Source organism: Cyprinodon tularosa, unplaced genomic scaffold (assembly GCF_016077235.1).
Source record: "Cyprinodon tularosa strain WSP-4 unplaced genomic scaffold, ASM1607723v1 ctg97, whole genome shotgun sequence".
Taxonomy (NCBI): Eukaryota; Metazoa; Chordata; class Actinopteri; order Cyprinodontiformes; family Cyprinodontidae; genus Cyprinodon; species Cyprinodon tularosa.
This window is the reverse complement of record NW_024039751.1, coordinates 2,708,811-2,726,558: the sequence shown is the minus strand read 5'-3', so window position 1 is coordinate 2,726,558 and position 17,748 is coordinate 2,708,811. Positions and strand designations below refer to the sequence as shown.

At 37.3% G+C, this 17,748-nt stretch overlaps 1 long non-coding RNA gene across 1 annotated transcript; it reads right to left on the bottom strand.

Moving 5' to 3' along the window:
- Nucleotides 1–4,520: 4,520 nt before the first annotated feature.
- LOC119776928 lies at nucleotides 4,521–5,816 on the bottom strand. Its single transcript, XR_005279849.1, has 3 exons — nucleotides 5,763–5,816; nucleotides 5,261–5,333; nucleotides 4,521–4,651 (listed from the first exon to the last, which is right to left on the bottom strand). It is a non-coding gene; the product is annotated as an uncharacterized LOC119776928 (long non-coding RNA).
- Nucleotides 5,817–17,748: the final 11,932 nt, after the last annotated feature.

The window sequence follows — 17,748 nt, the reverse complement described above, 5'->3', positions numbered from 1 at the left end:
CCGCCGTCGGGCAGCGATAGCCATACTGTATATCAACAGTGGGATGCTGTGACAGCAAATCGCATAGTGTTTGAGAGGAGAGTTCTCCTGTCAAAGCATTTGGGGATATATCAGCCTGTTCTAAAGCCTTTCATTTTTTCTCATACACTTCTTAGACACTTTTTCTCATTATATTATGACTTTTGTAATTTTGTTTTAATTTATTGTTCTAGGACTTTTATTTTTGTCACATTAGTAATTGTATATATATATATATATATATATATATATATTAGTGCTGTCAATCGATTAAATTTTTTTAATCGCGATTAATCGCATCAATGCCTAAGTTAACTCGCGATTAATCGCATTTTAATTGCACATTTTTTTTCTGATTGAAAATCATTTAAATACTCGCGATGGCATACAAAAAAATACATACAGGCTAGGTTTGTGCCAATGTTCTTTTTTTTAAATGAGAACAGGTCACAGACACTGATTTATGCCATAGAAACATATGGCAAGAAGATGGGGAGGCATGTAGCAAAAAATAACAAATATGTAGGCAAAAAAAAGGCCCTGAAAACAGGCTGATGTAAAAGACAGTCTTTACAGTTAATACAGTCTTTTGAACAAATACAAGCATTTTACCCTACTGCTATAAAATGCAGTACAGTTAACATTAGATGTTAATTAACCAAGATAATAATGAACAATTTTCAATCAATACATCAAAATCAATAGACTGACATCACTAGATGGAGGTAGTCTATGCTCTAGAAAGTTACTTTTCAGACTCTTAACAAAAATGAGAACACACACACAAGCACCCACCCACCCACACGCAATACTGACCTGTGGCGTACACAGACGGCAAGAGTGCCGTAGCAGATTCCATTTCACCTCAGTAATCTGTTTTCTCAGCGTATTTCAGGTTGCTACTAGTTACCAGACACTCAACTTGTTTGTTGGTGGTGGGGCTTAAAGAAAAGGCACTAGCGTCACCCAGTGTATGAGCGTCTTTTTCCCTTGAGGAGCTCCGCTCTCGAAGCCTATGAGAAATGCATACACTGGGGGAAAATAGCCCCGCCTTCTCGCAGGCTGCAGCGGGATGTACTTGGAAAATTGTACCATAAAACCACATAGCGCTAATCTCACGTTAAAAAAATTATCGGCGTTAAAATGGCCTCGCGTTAACGCGTTAATAACGCGATAATTTTGACAGCACTAAAATATATATATATATATATATAATCACATATATACAGTGTTGTGCCTGAACGCGTTCATTGAACGAAAGTTCATGAACTCGTTCATATTTTGGGCGAACGTGAACTGAACGTACTGTATTACTGCCTGATGAACGTTATTGTGAACTTGCTCATTCTGGTGTCTGTGAACGGCACGCTCTCTCAGTTCAACTCCTTTAAATAGGTTGCCAGATTTCTATAGAGCCCTCCAGGCGAAACCCCGGCTAAATCACACCGTAAACAGGCCTTAATATGTAGCCGGAAAAACACCCAATCTGGCAACACCAGCTACCAGTGTCGTAGCCTACAGCCACGTGCGTCATCAAAACAAAATGCAGCATGGAGGCGACCGTGGAGGCGACAAAGCAGCAGTATGATCACTTAAAACAGGTTTATGACCAGGTGGTCGGTGAGGATGATGGCAACAATCTTACATTTCTCTGCAATCCGCACTTCAGTAACCTTAAATTCCTACCTCAGCCTGGTCCCTCAGTTTGTGTTAGTAAAATGTTCTTGAGCGGAGGTCTTCAACAGGGGGTCCGCGACCCCTAGGGGGTCCACGGAGGTACTGCATGAGGGTCCGCACTTAAACCTGCCTGGTATAATTTTCCAGGATTCCAGTATTCCTTTTTAGTATGTACTGAAATGAAATTTCAAATGAAAAAACAAAAAAAAAACAAAAAAAAAAAAAACATTTGCACCTTAAAGACTACTTTCCTGTTTTTCTAATTCCTCATAAAAAAGACCATTCAAGCAGCACATTTTTCCTGATGTTTTTGAGAATATACTGTAGGGGTGAAAGCTGCAGCTGCTACTAGTGTAAAGTGAATGGACAGCAACAAAGCGTTAAAGCAACAATGAGGAAATGCTGTCCCCTCAATGCTAATGTAAACCCTGGTTGGATAAGGATTCAAAACTGGATATGAAGATGAAATCTGACGCACAGTTTCAGTGTTACAACTGATGAAATAATTGCTGTCTGTGGTTCTACAGTAGGCTATGTGTAATTGAGGTGTAATTGAGCAATATATGAAAAAAAAGAAAGAACTATGAACTAGTTCATTTTTTGGAACTGTGAACTAGTTCAAAATTTTGAATTATGAACTATGAACTGAACTAGTTAATTTTAAAATGTGTGAACTGAACTTTGAACTAGTTCACATAGAAAGAGAACTTTCCCAACACTGCATATATATCTATATATATACATATATTTACACATACAAATATTTACACAAACATATAATATAAATAGACACATCTATAATCTTGATATATAGTTATAGTATATATATATAATCACACATATATTTATTTATAGATAGATGTTTATGCTTCAAAATCTAAATATGCACATCCTTATCCAAAAACAACAATCTGTACTGTATGCAAACTAAAAACCTTGAACAAGAATGGTCATACACAGCTTTTTCCTAGTGTTGCCACTCTGCAGCTTTACTGTGTCCAGTTTAGCACATGGTGCAGCCTTAGTTTAGGGAAGGCAGACAACAAGTGATATCAGCACAAAATGGTGATTGTCAATCCCAAATTGAGTTTTATAAATGTGCCCTCCAAGTTTAAACACATCTTCAGAACCAACATGGGCCCGGACATACTGACAGATAAGGTCTACAGTACATAGACAGTGTGACCTGACATTGTTTGGCGAACAGTTCGCTCAGCTGACCTCACTACTTTTACTGTGCCCTCAGAAGGAATCATCAGCCCCCCATTGTTTTTCTGAGTGAGAAGGTGATAGCGCTGATCAAACCATGCAGGTTCATCATCAGTCACCAAACTACCACGGCACACCTCACAGGACAGCTTTCTATGAACCTGGCCAACAACAAACCCTGAGATGTACCCTAGGGCTTTGTCCAATAGACCACCAAAGTAGGTTGGTAAATAGCTGTGATCAGAAACTACAGCAGTAATGCTGGCAAACGGAAATGGAAGCTCTTTGGTTTCTTTGGCTCTTGGAGAGGAGGACGTCTCAAAAGGCAAGAGGGAAACAGTTTCATCCTGTGCTACCACATTTTCCGATCTACTCGGAGACACATCACACCATCAAATGGAGAGAGCTGGCACGGAAGTGGCTCAGGGGTTAATATTCCAGCCTCCTACAAGACACAAAAACATACTTACATATACGGTTATCTGGATGATATGCACATGTAAAGACAGCCATATTGTAAAAAAAAAAAAAAGGAAATTTGTACCTGATGCCCTGATTAAATTAACAGGAGGTCCAAGTGATGAAGTGGTAGGTACAGATGTAACGTTGGTGTTGAAGCTAATCTGGAATCAACATCATTAGTGTGTGTTGATCAGAGATGGGAAGTAACGAAGTACAAATACTTCGTTACTGTACTCAAGTAGATTTTTCTGATATTTTTACTTTACTTTACTACTTATTTTTATGGCGACTTTTTACTTCTACTCCTTACATTTTTACACAAATATCTGTACTTTCTACTCCTTACATTTTAAAAAATTGGCTCGTTACTTTAGTTTTGAATCATTTCAATGGAGTTACCGTTATTATTTTTCACATCATCAATACCAAATTCAATCTAATTGGATGGGAATCTACGTTGCATTTGACGCACCATTACAAGATGAATCGACAGATTTGGCAGTATTCATTCGCGGCAAATCATTGCAGCTTGATGGCGGTGGCGTTAGCATAGTAGCATGGACGACGAGATGATTGAAAATGAACACAACGGAGATCTAGTCCTATTGGCAGACATCCATTTAAAATGTAGGCAACGATATGAAAAAAAGTGGTTTCTACTTTTATACTTTAAGTAAATTTACAAGCCTGTACTTTGTTACTTTTACTTGAGTAAAGAAGTTTAATCAGTACTTCCACTTTTACCAGAGTATTTTTAAACACAAATATCTGTACTTTTACTCAAGTACGGAAAGTGAGTACTTTTGCCATCTCTGGTGTTGATGATGAACCCTATCACAGACAGGTACCTTTAGGGAAATGTTCTGTCAGTATAAATATGGCAAAGCAGGATACCCCAACAAAGTATTTGTAATACACAGTGAAGCACAGAAAAGTACAGTCACAGAAATGGGCTTAAAATATATTGTCATCCATTCCATAAAAGGATTTGCTTTCACATTGGCACAACACTGTCACCAGGGTAAAGAAAATGTGTTAATAAAGTTTATTTTACACGTTTTTTTTATTCTACCCGAGTATGTGTCAAGCTGCTGTTTGAACTCCTCGTTTATGATTTTCTTCTCTCTGAAATCTTCCAGAAGACCACTCACAGTGCTCTTTGCTCTTCTCTCTGTCCTTGGCATTCCTTCTTTCTCTCTTTCCAGACTCTCCACACCCTATCCAAGGCTGCCCTCAGTCTGGCTCTCAGGTCTTCATTGGATGAAGGCAGAGCATAGGAGTGGTCCTAGTACAAAAATAGATAAAAACATTATGAGTGATGTTTTGGCAATATTTATTAGTACAGTGTGTTCTTAATTGCCCCACTTTTTTACTTCATTATAAATAAATACAGACATGCCTAAATGTAATGCATCAGTGTTATCACAACACTGATGCATTACATCATGCTTTACATTCTGGTGAATATTCTTGGTCACTGAGGTCATAGTCATTTCAAAAAAGTTAAAAAAGAATCCAGTGGACTTTTTTCCAAGTTTGAAACCATTTTGCTTCCCATCAAGGAACCGTTTTCAACTCAAACTATTGAAAACAATTCCTGGATTGGGGGTGAAACATCTTAAAACTTGGAAAACAAAGTCCAGTGGACTGTTTTTTTGTTTACTTTTTTTGGAAGATTAGGCACAGAGATGTGCTCTGCCTCTTGGACAAGATGGGAAGTGTCCACTGACTGGAGCTCTTGTGCTTTCTTTGAGGTCTGAGACGTCCTGGTAGCCACAGATTAAAACCAAAGATATTGAAATAATTTTGTAGTTTATTAAAAAAAAAGCATATTTTTTCCTTCATATAATATGGCATTGGATTATAGTCATCTTAAACATAGTCATACACCTACCTTGCATAGATGAGCAAGGAAGCAGAAAACTGAGGGAACAGTGCCAGCTCTGATCCTGAAAGTCTGTCCAGTCCTGTAGTGAGAGTGCAATTAGGGAGAGTCAGCAACAAGCACGTGCAGTATTTGCCACTTGGGCGACATGGGGACGCAGTGTGCAGCTCAATGTAAGAACAGCAAATGTAGCCTATATCCCGCTCTCAAAACCATCTACTAAAAACGCAGTGCTGTGGGCATTGGTCTGTTTTTTGAGCACTATTAGTATAACATAACACAGAACTAGCACATAGCAAGCTTTTGTGTGGAGGGCCATAGAGGAACTCTATCAACTAGCCATTTGCACACAATGCTATCATGTCTGCAAATATTTAGCTATCTAACCTAACACCATCATAAAAATTCACCAACATTAACTAAGTTACTAAGCCTACAATTTATTGTAAATATCAACACAATAGGGTAATAACATGATACCAATTATTTTCAAGCTGTTTTATCTACTTACCAATAACCCTACGACTTCTTCCTTCGCTTGCTTTAGATTGCTGGAGAACATGACTTCTTTGTCAGACAGATGTTGTTGGTGTAGATACATGTCAATCAAACATGTCTGACCAATAGAGAAGCACCTGCCCACTGCGGGACATCTGTGTCAAAATAAATAAATGAAAAAACAACAACAAAAAAACACTTCAAATCTTTTTTTCACTTTTATGGGGGTATTCGTTTTCATTTGAACATTTTTTTCTTTGGTTGAAAATACTTCTTTTTTTTGATTGAAACAATTTTTTTTGTAACTGAATGATTAAGACAAAAATGTCCTACCCATGTAAGTCCCAAACAAAAAATAGATTACTTTGATCAAAGAGAACATTTTCAATAAAAAAAAAGTGTTGAAATTATATTTTTGAAGTATCAAATATTTTATTTGCATTCAAAAAAACTATTTTCTACAATTAGAAACATTTATCTTTTCATTGATTGTGTTGTTTGTTTATTTGAAGCAACTTCTTTTTTGATTGAATGACAGACACAAATATCCTACCCATTATATGGTACAATCAGAAAACAATGTTACTTCAATTACAAAAAAAGCTTGACTTCTATCAAAGAAAATATTTTCAATCAAAGAAAAGCAGTGTTCAAATGTATTTTTTTGAGTCTCAACTATATTTTTGCACTTTTTTCTTTGACTGAATACTTTTTTTCATTGAAATTAAGGTGTTTTTAGTTGAAAACATTTTTTGAATGAAGCAACCTTTTTTTTATTTGAATAATAAAGAATCAAATCTACCTTCACACGTTCACATCGAACATGTCGGTGTCAAAGGCAGCAATATACATGCAAAGTCATTTGGGAACGGTGTCAAGAGGTCCGGCGGCACATTCAAGCATCAGAAGCAGTGCTTCTGAGCATTCTGATGTCCAAGCATCCAACACTGGAGTTCAGCAATTTGAACTTTAGCTGCTGGACCCCGTAGCATCAACCATCAGAGGAGCTGATCGAGGAGTGTTTTTTGGGAGACAGACACTGCTTCTGCAGACATTCAGCATATGAAAATAAATAAATATAATGAGTTTAAACTCCAAAGGTTTTAAAAGAAACAGAGAGAATGCATTGTTATGTACAAGAAAAGAGAGTGAGCTCTAAACATTATTACTGCATTAAAACATTTGTTATGGACTATGGCAAAATAGTTTATAAAACTCCAAATTAACTAAAAATTTCAAAACCTGCCGACGAAAAATATTCGATTGTATATTCTGGTACTTGCAGTTACAGTTTACTACAAACCTAAAAAACTCTTTATATTCACTTTCAGCCGCTACAAACAGCAGCAGGAAATTCCCCACAGGCTGGCCGCAAAAGAAAGCTTTCAGTGTGGGTTAAATTTTCTGAACTCCACCTGAACTCCAATTTCTTAAAATCTGAAAAAATACATTTTTATTAATTTTGTAATATCCAAGATGGCTGCACATGTAGGCAGCGGCTTGATACAGCTCCTGACAGCTACACAAGTCTGGGTCTAATAGGAACATAATCCTGATCAATTGACTGCCCAGATTATGTTTTGAGGTTTACCTTCTTGCTTAAAAATGTGTTAAACAATGTTTTTCACCTGGGAAAAAAATTACCCGTTTAAGCGTTTTTGACGCCCGGATCGCGTTCATTGTGAACCCAGAAGATCAGCTAGTATGCAGGAGGAATGGTGAGGAGAGTCTGTCAGACACTGCCTCCCTTAGGAGCATTTTTCAAATATTAGATATTGTTGGGGTACATTTCTGGTTAAAGAGGTTAGAAAGTATTTAATTATAAAATTGGACTCAAAAATCGAGTGACTCAAAGCATTTATTAAATTGTAATTCATTAAATTCAATTCCAGCTGCAGAAACCAAATATCTGACAGGAAATGATGGTAGGATGTTCTCCCCTAGCATTTACTACTAGATAGCACAATTCATGGTTCTATAAATTTTTATTTTTTATTTTTTTTATTTTTATGGCACTAGTGGCTGACAGGAAAGGGGGTATGAGAGAGTGGGAGAGATATGCGGCAAAGGACCACAGTTCGGAATCCAACCCGGGTCGGCCGCATCGAAGACCTCTGTACATGGGCCATGTCCGCCCGGTTCTGTCAATTTGATAGAAATAGCAGAATGGCCAAATATTGTCAGAATACCACCTTCATATTTGAATTTCAGTGTGTGGTTCTTTTTCTCACTTATTTTGTTAGTGTTCAGGGGCGACAGTGGCGTTGGATGTATGAGTTTGCCCTGAAATCGAAGGATTGACGGTTCAAGCCCCGACTCTGACTTTCAGTGTCGTTGTGTCCTTGGGCAAGACACTTCACCTGCATTGTCTACTGATGGTGGTCAGAGGGCCCGATGGCGCCAGTGTACGGCAGCCCTGCTTCTGTCAGTGAGCCCCAGGGCAACTATGGCTACAATGTAGCTTGCCACCATCAGTGTGTTAGGGTGTGGGTGAATGAATGTAGCGTAAAGCGCTTTGGTCAAGTCTCCTGACTTGAATAAAGACGCTATATAAGTACATGCCATTCACAAAGACGAATGTCACATGAGGAATATCTTTTTATACTTTTTTTTCTTTTTTATTTAGCATGCGTTTGGACACAAAGTTTTACAATTTATATACAATAAAGGCAGTACATGTGCAAGGAGAGGCAGCAAACTCATACAGGCTTATTTTAAAGCCCACACCTTAAAATTACAATCAGAAATTTTAAGTACTTATACAGCAATATAAAATACAGTTACATAATTTTACAATTCATACCACAAGTTAGAGCTTTTTTCTACATATAAATTACAATAAATCAAATACTCTTTCAAACATTTTTAAAAGACTTTAACAATGTTTTAGTTAAAGTTTTTAGTTAAAGTAAGGTGCACCACAGGTAACCCCAGAGCTTGAGAGATTTATCATTGACAGGAACAAACTGAAATCTGTCAGACAATAAGGTTTAAACCAACCTAGTGCTGTTTCCTTAATTCCTTCGCTGAAGTTGAAAAGAGCTGAATGTTTCTGTGAAATCGCGGTACGACAACCAATCAGGGACTGGTTGTTGATGAAGCTTTTTTCACTTAAAATGGAATACAGAGATAAACACTATTAACAAAGGTAGAAATAAGGAATATTCTCAAGAGGTTTTTTTGGTGGCTTTAAAAAGGCAGATTTATCTTAGCCACTGAAGCACTGCATATAATCCTACCTCAACTCGAGCACAGACCGACTGCCACTCTTTCAGACCCTTTGTCACTGCCCACTGCCCAGCATCTCTGCTTTCTGCAAGGTTGGATTTACAAGGAAGCCTCTGGAGGGCTTGTGTGAGCCTTGTTTGAGAGGACTTGGGTGTTTTGCACACACGTATCAGGTGTGAAGGGTGGCAAATTGTTTGGACCTATGTAAGACCTATGTATTGCCATTCCCTAATCTACCCTTTCGGCTGTCCTTATTTTTGTTCATTCCATTTTTTTTTACTGTTCTAAGGACCAACCCTGTCTACTTTTAATGCTAGGCTTAAAACTTTCCTTGATAAAGCTTATAGTTAGAGTGGCTCAGGTTATCCTGAGCTATCTCTATAGTTATGCTGCTATAAGGTTAGACTGTTGGCAGACATAGGGAGCCCTTCTACATCATTCTGCTTCATTCTGTCTCTATTCTCCCACTCTGCTGAATGTGTTAGTTCAATCTCTAACATTATGGTCTCTCTGCTTTTCCTCATAGTAGCTTCATCTGGTCTGTTCCTGTTTGACTGTGACGTTGTCCAGGAGAGAAATATCTGCTGCGCTGCTGCCAACAACACCTTTGTTTATAGATGTTCGAGCTCAGACTGTTTTTAAGTGTAGTCCTGCTTCTCTGACTGTGACTGGCTGGATGTGCTCTCTTTAACCTCTGACACGGAAGTTGGCTCGGAGCTCGCCTACCTGGCTGTGTGTTTCCTGGATAGGGCCACATGTGGGGCTGGTTGACAGTTACCTTTTGTATCTCTGCTTCTCTCTGTATATCTGCTTCTGTCTCCTTGAACTCCAGTCGGCTTGGCAGATGGCCGCTCAGGCTGAGCCTGGTTCTGCTGGAGATTTCTTCTTGTTAAAAGGGAGGTTTTCCTCTCCACTGTCGCTATAAGCATGATTTGTGTGAGGGAATGCCTTTGAGTCAATAGGTCAATGCAATTAACTGGTTTTCTTCAGATAGAAAACTGTATGATCTGTTGAACTCTAAAGTAGTTTGAGATGACGTGTTGTGAATTGGCGCTATATAAATGAACTGAATTTAAATTTATTTGAACTATGTTTTATATATTATATAAAACATATTATTTCTGACTTCCTCTCAGCAACATCATTCAGTCCTCCAATGTGAATCGCAAAGTTTTTTAAGTTTGGAAGTAATGTTGTGATCTGTGTCATCCTATTTGGGATTTTTTACACCATATTACAGCCAACATTCAAAATTTTCATGCTTTTCTTTCTTTCGCACTCACAGCATTATCAGTAATCAAGTTAGCAGAACAGCAGCTCCTGCAGGTACCAACGTTAAAGAGGAAGCTCATAGGGGCGAGAGCTATTTCGCTGCTCCCCTTTTATGGAATAGCCTCCTACTGCACACTAGGTAGGCTCCTTCACTGCCAAATGTTAAAAAAAAAACTGCTCAAAACTTACTTTTATTCACCGGCTTTTAATACATGAAAGAGTTGTTTTGACCTTGTTTATTCAGCTTTAACAAATTGTTATTCTTGTCTTATATTTTTATTCTGTATTTCGTTTTCTTACATTGTGTTGTATTATTTCTAGTTATGTTCAGCACTTTGTTTTCAGCTGTAGCTGTTTTGAAGCACTCCATAAATAAAGTTGATGATGATGATGATGATGATGATGATGATGATGATGATGATGGTGATGATGATGATGATGATGATCATTAATGTTCTTGGTTTAGCAACCAAGAAGAGCATGAAGACCTACAGCTGCTTAGGAGAGAGTAAAATGTTTTCATACCTTTTTGTTGTTGTCCTGAAACATGTTTTTCCACTGAGGGTCAGCATCGAGTAGGGCAACCAATCTGTTTTTTTGTTTTTTTTTGTTTTTAACAGAGATTAAATTGTTTAGACATTAATAACTGTAACAGACATTAAATCTTCAAACCCAACATGTCAGGTGGAATATTACATTTATTTCTGTTCGCTTACATGGCTGCAAAACAAAGTATTTGTGTAAAAACTATTTTGAAACATGTTTTGGAAAAGTCCCTTCTTAAAAGAAATGTAGGTGACACCATGTTTCTGCCATATCAATAAAAAGATCACAATGTGCATATGTCAGCTGGGCCCACTACTGTGCCCATTGGGCTTAACAGGTTAGGGTAAACACAAAGGCTCTTATGAACATGTGTTGACAAATTCAAAATTAGTGCATTTCCTAATCAGTAAATTGGTTAAACACCCGCATTTGCAAATCTGACCACCTCTCTTTGTATAGAGTTCAAGAAGTTTGGAGGCCCCAAACAGAGCAGGGCATTGCTCCTGGAAATCTTAGACCATGTGTGTCTCACATTTTTCACTTTTTTTTTTACATATATAGAACAGAGGAACATTTCACATTCAACTTAATATAACATAAAATTTTTACTTGGGAGCTATTCCTCTATTTGACCTTTGTCCCATCTGGTTTATCTAGTTCTTTATCTTTGTCTTTTGACCTGAATGCTGTCCATTTCCTCCATTTTTCTTCTATTTGAGTTTGTTGAAGTCTTAGACGATGTGTCAGTTTTTCCATGACGTAGATTTCTTCTAATATTCCAGTCCATTGTTCTTGACAAGCGGTTTCTGCCTGTCCCCATTTCCTCGTAATTGCTTTTTTGGTAGCTATTAACAATATCTTAATCAGATACATGTCTTTTACCCTTTCTTTGATAATGTTGAAATTGCAAAGATATAGTACCACACCACTCATGGGAATATCATATCCCAGAATCTTTTTCACAGTTTCATGTACATTTTTCCAAAATTTTACAGTTTTTGGACAGTACCAAAATATGTGAGAGGGGTCGGCATATATTGATCCACAATTCCACCAACACCCCTTGTTTGTACCCTTATATTTATTCTTGACATTAGGCGTGATGAAAAATCATATTAGATTTTTCCATGTGAACTCCCTCCATATCTGTGAATTAATGGATCTCTGATGTGTTTTCCACATATATATAACCAATCTTGATCTGAAATTGTCGTGTTAGGCTCTGATTCCCACTTTTCTTTTATATACTTAGTTGAATGTTTATTCATCATTAGTTTTTGATATAGAGTATAAATTATTTTAAGCTTTGTTCCACTGAATGAATTTATCGCTATTTTGATCAGCCTATTCATTTCCACAGAGGGATCCCACCTGATTTCAGTCATATAATAGTTTCTTAATTGCAGGTATCTGTAAAAATCATGTTTATCTAAATTATGCTTCTTCATTTGCTGAAAACTCTCCAGCTCTCTGTCTCTCTGAACGGTATACCATCCTCTAATCACCTAAATTTCCTTCTCTTTATATTGGAGACTTGTATGTTGTTTTTAAAAGAGGAAGCTTTGACATGCCTGCCAATTGAAATCCAAAAACTGGTTGCTGTCTTCCTATTTTTTCCATTAGAATGCTAAAAATATCAATCCTAACCTATGCAATAACACAGGATGTCTCTTCCAAGAGTAGATAGATCATTGTACTGAAGCCACAGCGGAATATTTGATCTAGACTATGCAATTTTGCATTACACTAGTGTTTTCACTTTCCACCTTGTAGAAACCATCTCCAGCTTCCTCTGTGGAGTGGACATTTGGAGAAGGGATGTTGACACCAAGACATTCTTCAGTGCTTCGTCCAATCCTGTATTAGCAATCAATCAGGCTGCAGCTGCACTGATTGGTGCTTCTGTGTCGGCCTCTCCTGTAGGTGACAGAGCAGCTGCTTTCTTGGATACACAAGTCTACCGTTGATCAATTGCCCCATTAATCCGGCACCAGAACGGATAATGCACAGCTAGAGGGGGTACACAGAAGCACCCTGACTGAGGCACATGTAGTTGCTTTACACCTTTTGTAAAACAAGCCCTGTGCTTGCTGTTTTTTACATGAATGATGTGCCCCATAGTTATTTGCATGATGTAATACTATTTTTGAGGGAGAAACAAAGTAAAATGAAAAAAAAAAATCTTGTTCTTCTTATGCAGAGGATTACCAACTTAGAATTAAATCAATCTTCACAAATATTTTCTCAAATGACAGAACACAGTCAGCAATTACTAGTAGCAACTTAATCTTTGTTGCCTGTACAAGTAAACCAGGATTGGCAGATAACTGAGATCTTTCATATCTCATGGCTAAAAATGGCTCTCTAACCATGAAACTGGCTCTGGTTTCTCCCTGATCAAAGGTCTGCCACTGCACAGATTTCATACATGGATTGAACAGGCCCAAGAAAAAAGCTAGATACTGATCTACACTGAGTAGCTTGTGTTACTTAAGTAATTCATTAATGTTTAATAATAGGGGGAACAGAGTGGTTTGAAAGAGGAATGCATCAGTGATAATATTGTTGTCAAATTTAGATCTCATGTTTAAATATAGGTGGAGAACAATTGCTGTAAAAGAGAATTTTACACTTTAAATCCTCACAAAATATTGCAAAAAGCCTGATTTATGTACAAGGAATAACTGAGATTGTCCTATTCTAACATGTTTGCTCAATTGGTAGAACCCTACTAACATTTCTTTGCTTTCCTCAACTCTCCTGTGCTGAAAATATTGCTCTGTTGCTGCTGAATGGATCACAGCTGTGTTTTTATTTTGTAACAGTTGGATCAAAGTGAACTGATATGGTCTGAACAGTGTGTCATATCATGGTAAGGATCTATAAATAAACTCAGACCTCTTCTTTCAGTACTTGTTTTTAAAATCGTTATAGGATCTTGTGACATTTCATCTTGAAAAACAGCAGTTAATGTAAAATGTAATTGTTGATAGTTTCTCCAAGGTATTTTCAATTCATTTATTCAAAAAGTTAGGATTTTTAATTTGTAAAACAGATTTTCATTACAGCCTTTCAAGATAAAAGTTCTGGCCACAGCTGATTTTTCAGTGTATTTTTATATTTTACCATGGGAAAAACATGATTGCGAAGGCTAAAAACAAATGATTTTGGGAAAACAGACATGGATCTGCATTGGCCAGGCAGTCTATTTTTACTGTTACTGTCGCTTTAAAGAATTAAAAAACAATAACAATATTATAGAGACTGTTTGTTAGACCATTAAAACATGGTGAAGGCTGGATACAATTGGTTCTAAAAGGATCTACAATGTTGTGAAATACAAGAGATAAGAGGGAGAGGAAGCTGTCTGGTCATGATATTTAACACTTGAAAAGACTTTCTATGGACCAAACTTTGACTTGAAAACTGTTATGAGTACCATAATCAAATAATTTCCCTATTTCTCAAATGACTTTTGTGATCCTGTCTGCCCATACTTCCTTTGTTTTATGGAAGAAAGCAACTTTGCACTAAGGTCTCCTTGAAGCTGTCAGAAGTTAGCCAAGACTAACATCCCTTCAGTGACTGAATCGAGCCCTCATGTGCAAATACAGCTGACAGTAGAGACCCAACACTGTGCTATTTTAGTGTTATACCCCTTTCACACTCACTGAAAAACCTGTTTAAATCGGGAACAATCGGCTTTTAGTGGCAGTGGCAACAGCTCACTGACGCGTGTGCACCTGGGTCAAATGACTTGGCAAGCAACCTGTGTTAAAATCGCCTCGGCTCTGATCGACATGCTGTGGGAACACCAGAGCCGAGTTGACCCCATAAATTACACAATACTAGTGAAAAAAACGTAAAGACGTCATCACACCGTGAGAGTCACTTCTGGTGAGAGAGATTTGGACATATGAAAGAGTGGAATAATAAACAATGCTGACTTCGCTCTGGCTACCGTCCATGTTGCTCTCCATTACTGAGTTAGTGCTACTGAATGTCCTCCCCTGGAGGACTTTCCATGCATACATTGACTCCCAAAAACTCACAAAGAAGGGACACCACTTAGATCCACTGTCAGCAGGATTAACTCAGTAGCATACAACATTTCTAAACAGCTTACTAATATTTTAGCCCCCTTGGTGGGAAACACACCAAATCACATAGAAAAATCCGAAGACTTTGCAAACAAAGTCACACATTTAAAGATGGTGCCAGGATTAACCCTGGTGTCTTTTGATGGTACTTCTCTTTTCAATTGCATACCTATATCAGAGGCAGTCGAAACAGTCAGGAAACATCTTCAACAAGACACTGACCTCAACAACAGGACTAATTTATCTCTGGACCAGATCTTCACCCTACTGGACCTTTGTCTTTCCACAAGCTATGTCATTTCAGGGATACTTTTTACAGACAGAAGAATGGTTGTGCCAGGGGTTCTCCTGTGTCACCAATTGTAGCCAATCTTTACATGGAAGAAATGAAAAAGAGACCTTTAGACTCCTTCAGAGGAACACCAAGATACCATTGGTTTCGATATGGGGATGACTCATTCGTCAAAATCCAGCTGAAAGAAGTGGAAGCTTTCACAAGACACATCAACTCGGTTGACCACAACATCAGATTCACCAGAGAGGATGCCAACAACAACAAGCTTCCTTTTCTGGACTGTTTGATGAGCATGGAAGGAGATTGAAACATTAACATTAAAGTGTCTAGGAAATGCACTCACACAGACCAATATCTTATTTTTGACTCACACCACCCACTGGAACACAAACTTTCAGTCATCAGAACCTTACAACACTGGGCTGGGCATGTCCCTAATAAAAAAGAAGGGAAGCACAAAGAACAGAAACATATCAAAGATGGTCTTCAAACCTGTGCATACCCAAACTGGGTGTTTGTCAAATCAGCAGGGAAATCCAGGAGACACACAGCAGAAAATAACGGTGACAAGATTTTCAGCACACATTAGATAAGAGGAGGAGAAACACAATGATAGAGGTAAAAGGGATTTTTTTTCCACCTATAAACCTCATACACAGGTTTTAGGGCACATATGACTGTTACAAAACCTCTATAATATGAATTTAGCATAATATGGAATCTTTAATGCATGGTGGGTTTGCTGTATATAACGGTTAATGTCTTTGGATTGCAATGGGATAGCAACTGGTCTACAAACAATTTAATTACTTTTTTCTTCCTTATGCAACCCCATACAATAAATGCTTTTCCTTCAGAATCTCCTCTCTAGATCCATCAACTTTAAAAGTTCCTTAGTGTCACTTTATGATTTAATTTTTTAACTATTGTTTCTTTTGAAGATATATCTAATGCCTCTGACTCAGCTACACATGATTTAGCCCTCGTTAGCCTGTTCTTGAGGCACTGACTCAGAATTTGTGGATATATTTTGATAGCTTTCCCTTCTAATTTGTTTCAGCTCAGCTGTCATGTCTTTGTTGATTCCTCCTTAAGGCTTTTGAAATCCAGTGTGTTTTTATGTTTAAATTTAGGTTGTGAAGTTTTGATAGCTGATAGTACCAGGCTTACCTTTTCCTCTTCATGTTCCTGATTATTGATTGAGTTTGGAATCAGTTGGAAACCTCATATTAAACATTTACAGGGTAAACTCAGTAGAAGCATATCTATATTGGCTAGAGCTAGACATGTATTGAATGCTGAATCACTTCATATCCTATATAACTCTCTGATTTTACCATATCTATCATATTGCTGTGAAGTGTGGGGAGTTAATTACAAGAGCTCTTTACATCCGGTAACCATCCTACAGAAACGAGCCATTAGAATAATCCATAATGTTGGTTATTATGAGCATACAAACCCACTCTTCAAAAAATCCAGAATTCTCCAATTTGACGAGCTTGTAGAATTTAAAATGGCTCAATTTATGTTTAAAGTATCTAAAAAGTTGTTACCTGAGCACATGCAGAGCATGTTTTCTGAAAGAGAAGTGGGGTATAATTTAAGGGGTTACTCAAACTTAAAGATGCGCAAGTTGCGAACAACAAGAAAAGGTTTCTGTATTTCAATTAAAGGTGTAAAGTTATGGAACAACTTAAATGAAGATTTAAAACAAAGCAAAAGTTTAATACAATTCAAAAGAAAATATAAAAAGGAGGTCATTTTCAATAGAGATAGACATATGAGTGAGAGAAAGCAAAAATGTGTGTATTACAGATAACAACTTGGTGTAAGGGTTTGAAAAGACAAACCAGCATAAAAAGGGAAATGTTTTAGGTAAATATTAGTAACTGCTGACTGCCACTTTTACTTTCACTTGACTTTGATTTTTTTCTTTTTTTTTTTTTTTTTTTTTTTTATAACAGTAGGACTGTAAGTTTTTATGTGTTTAGGGGGTACTAGTTAATAAGTTTTCACTTCTTCCTACCCCATATTTGAGCATGATATGTTAATGGAAACAAATATCTGTATTTTTCTCTTCTTTTTTTATGCACTTCTTGTTACTGTGCACTATTTTATTTTTTTATATTTGTATCATGTTCAAAATAAATCTCATTTCATTTCATAATTTCATTCCATTTCAGTTTTTTCTTTTATTTCTTGTTCTATTTTACTTCTAGTGTTTGTGTGCCCTATGGTTTTGTGTGGTTCATAAAAAGAGATTACTTCAGATATGAACTGCTGGTATATAAATAAAGTGGATTTAAATTAAATGTGATGTGAGCAACACTCCTGATAAGCTCTCTGAAAGCAGTCATAAATTTTGGCTTTGGTGAAAGCTGGAGGTGAAAACTGCAGAGGATGATTGCACTGACAGCAGTACAGAAAGGTACTTTTAACATCTGACAGCAGCCCAATTCCAGGCTCACATGCGTACAGTCATGTGAATCCATTAGCCATTAAAATATGCCTCAAGTTGCTTAGAATTAGGAAAGTTTTGCGAACAGGTTAAGGTC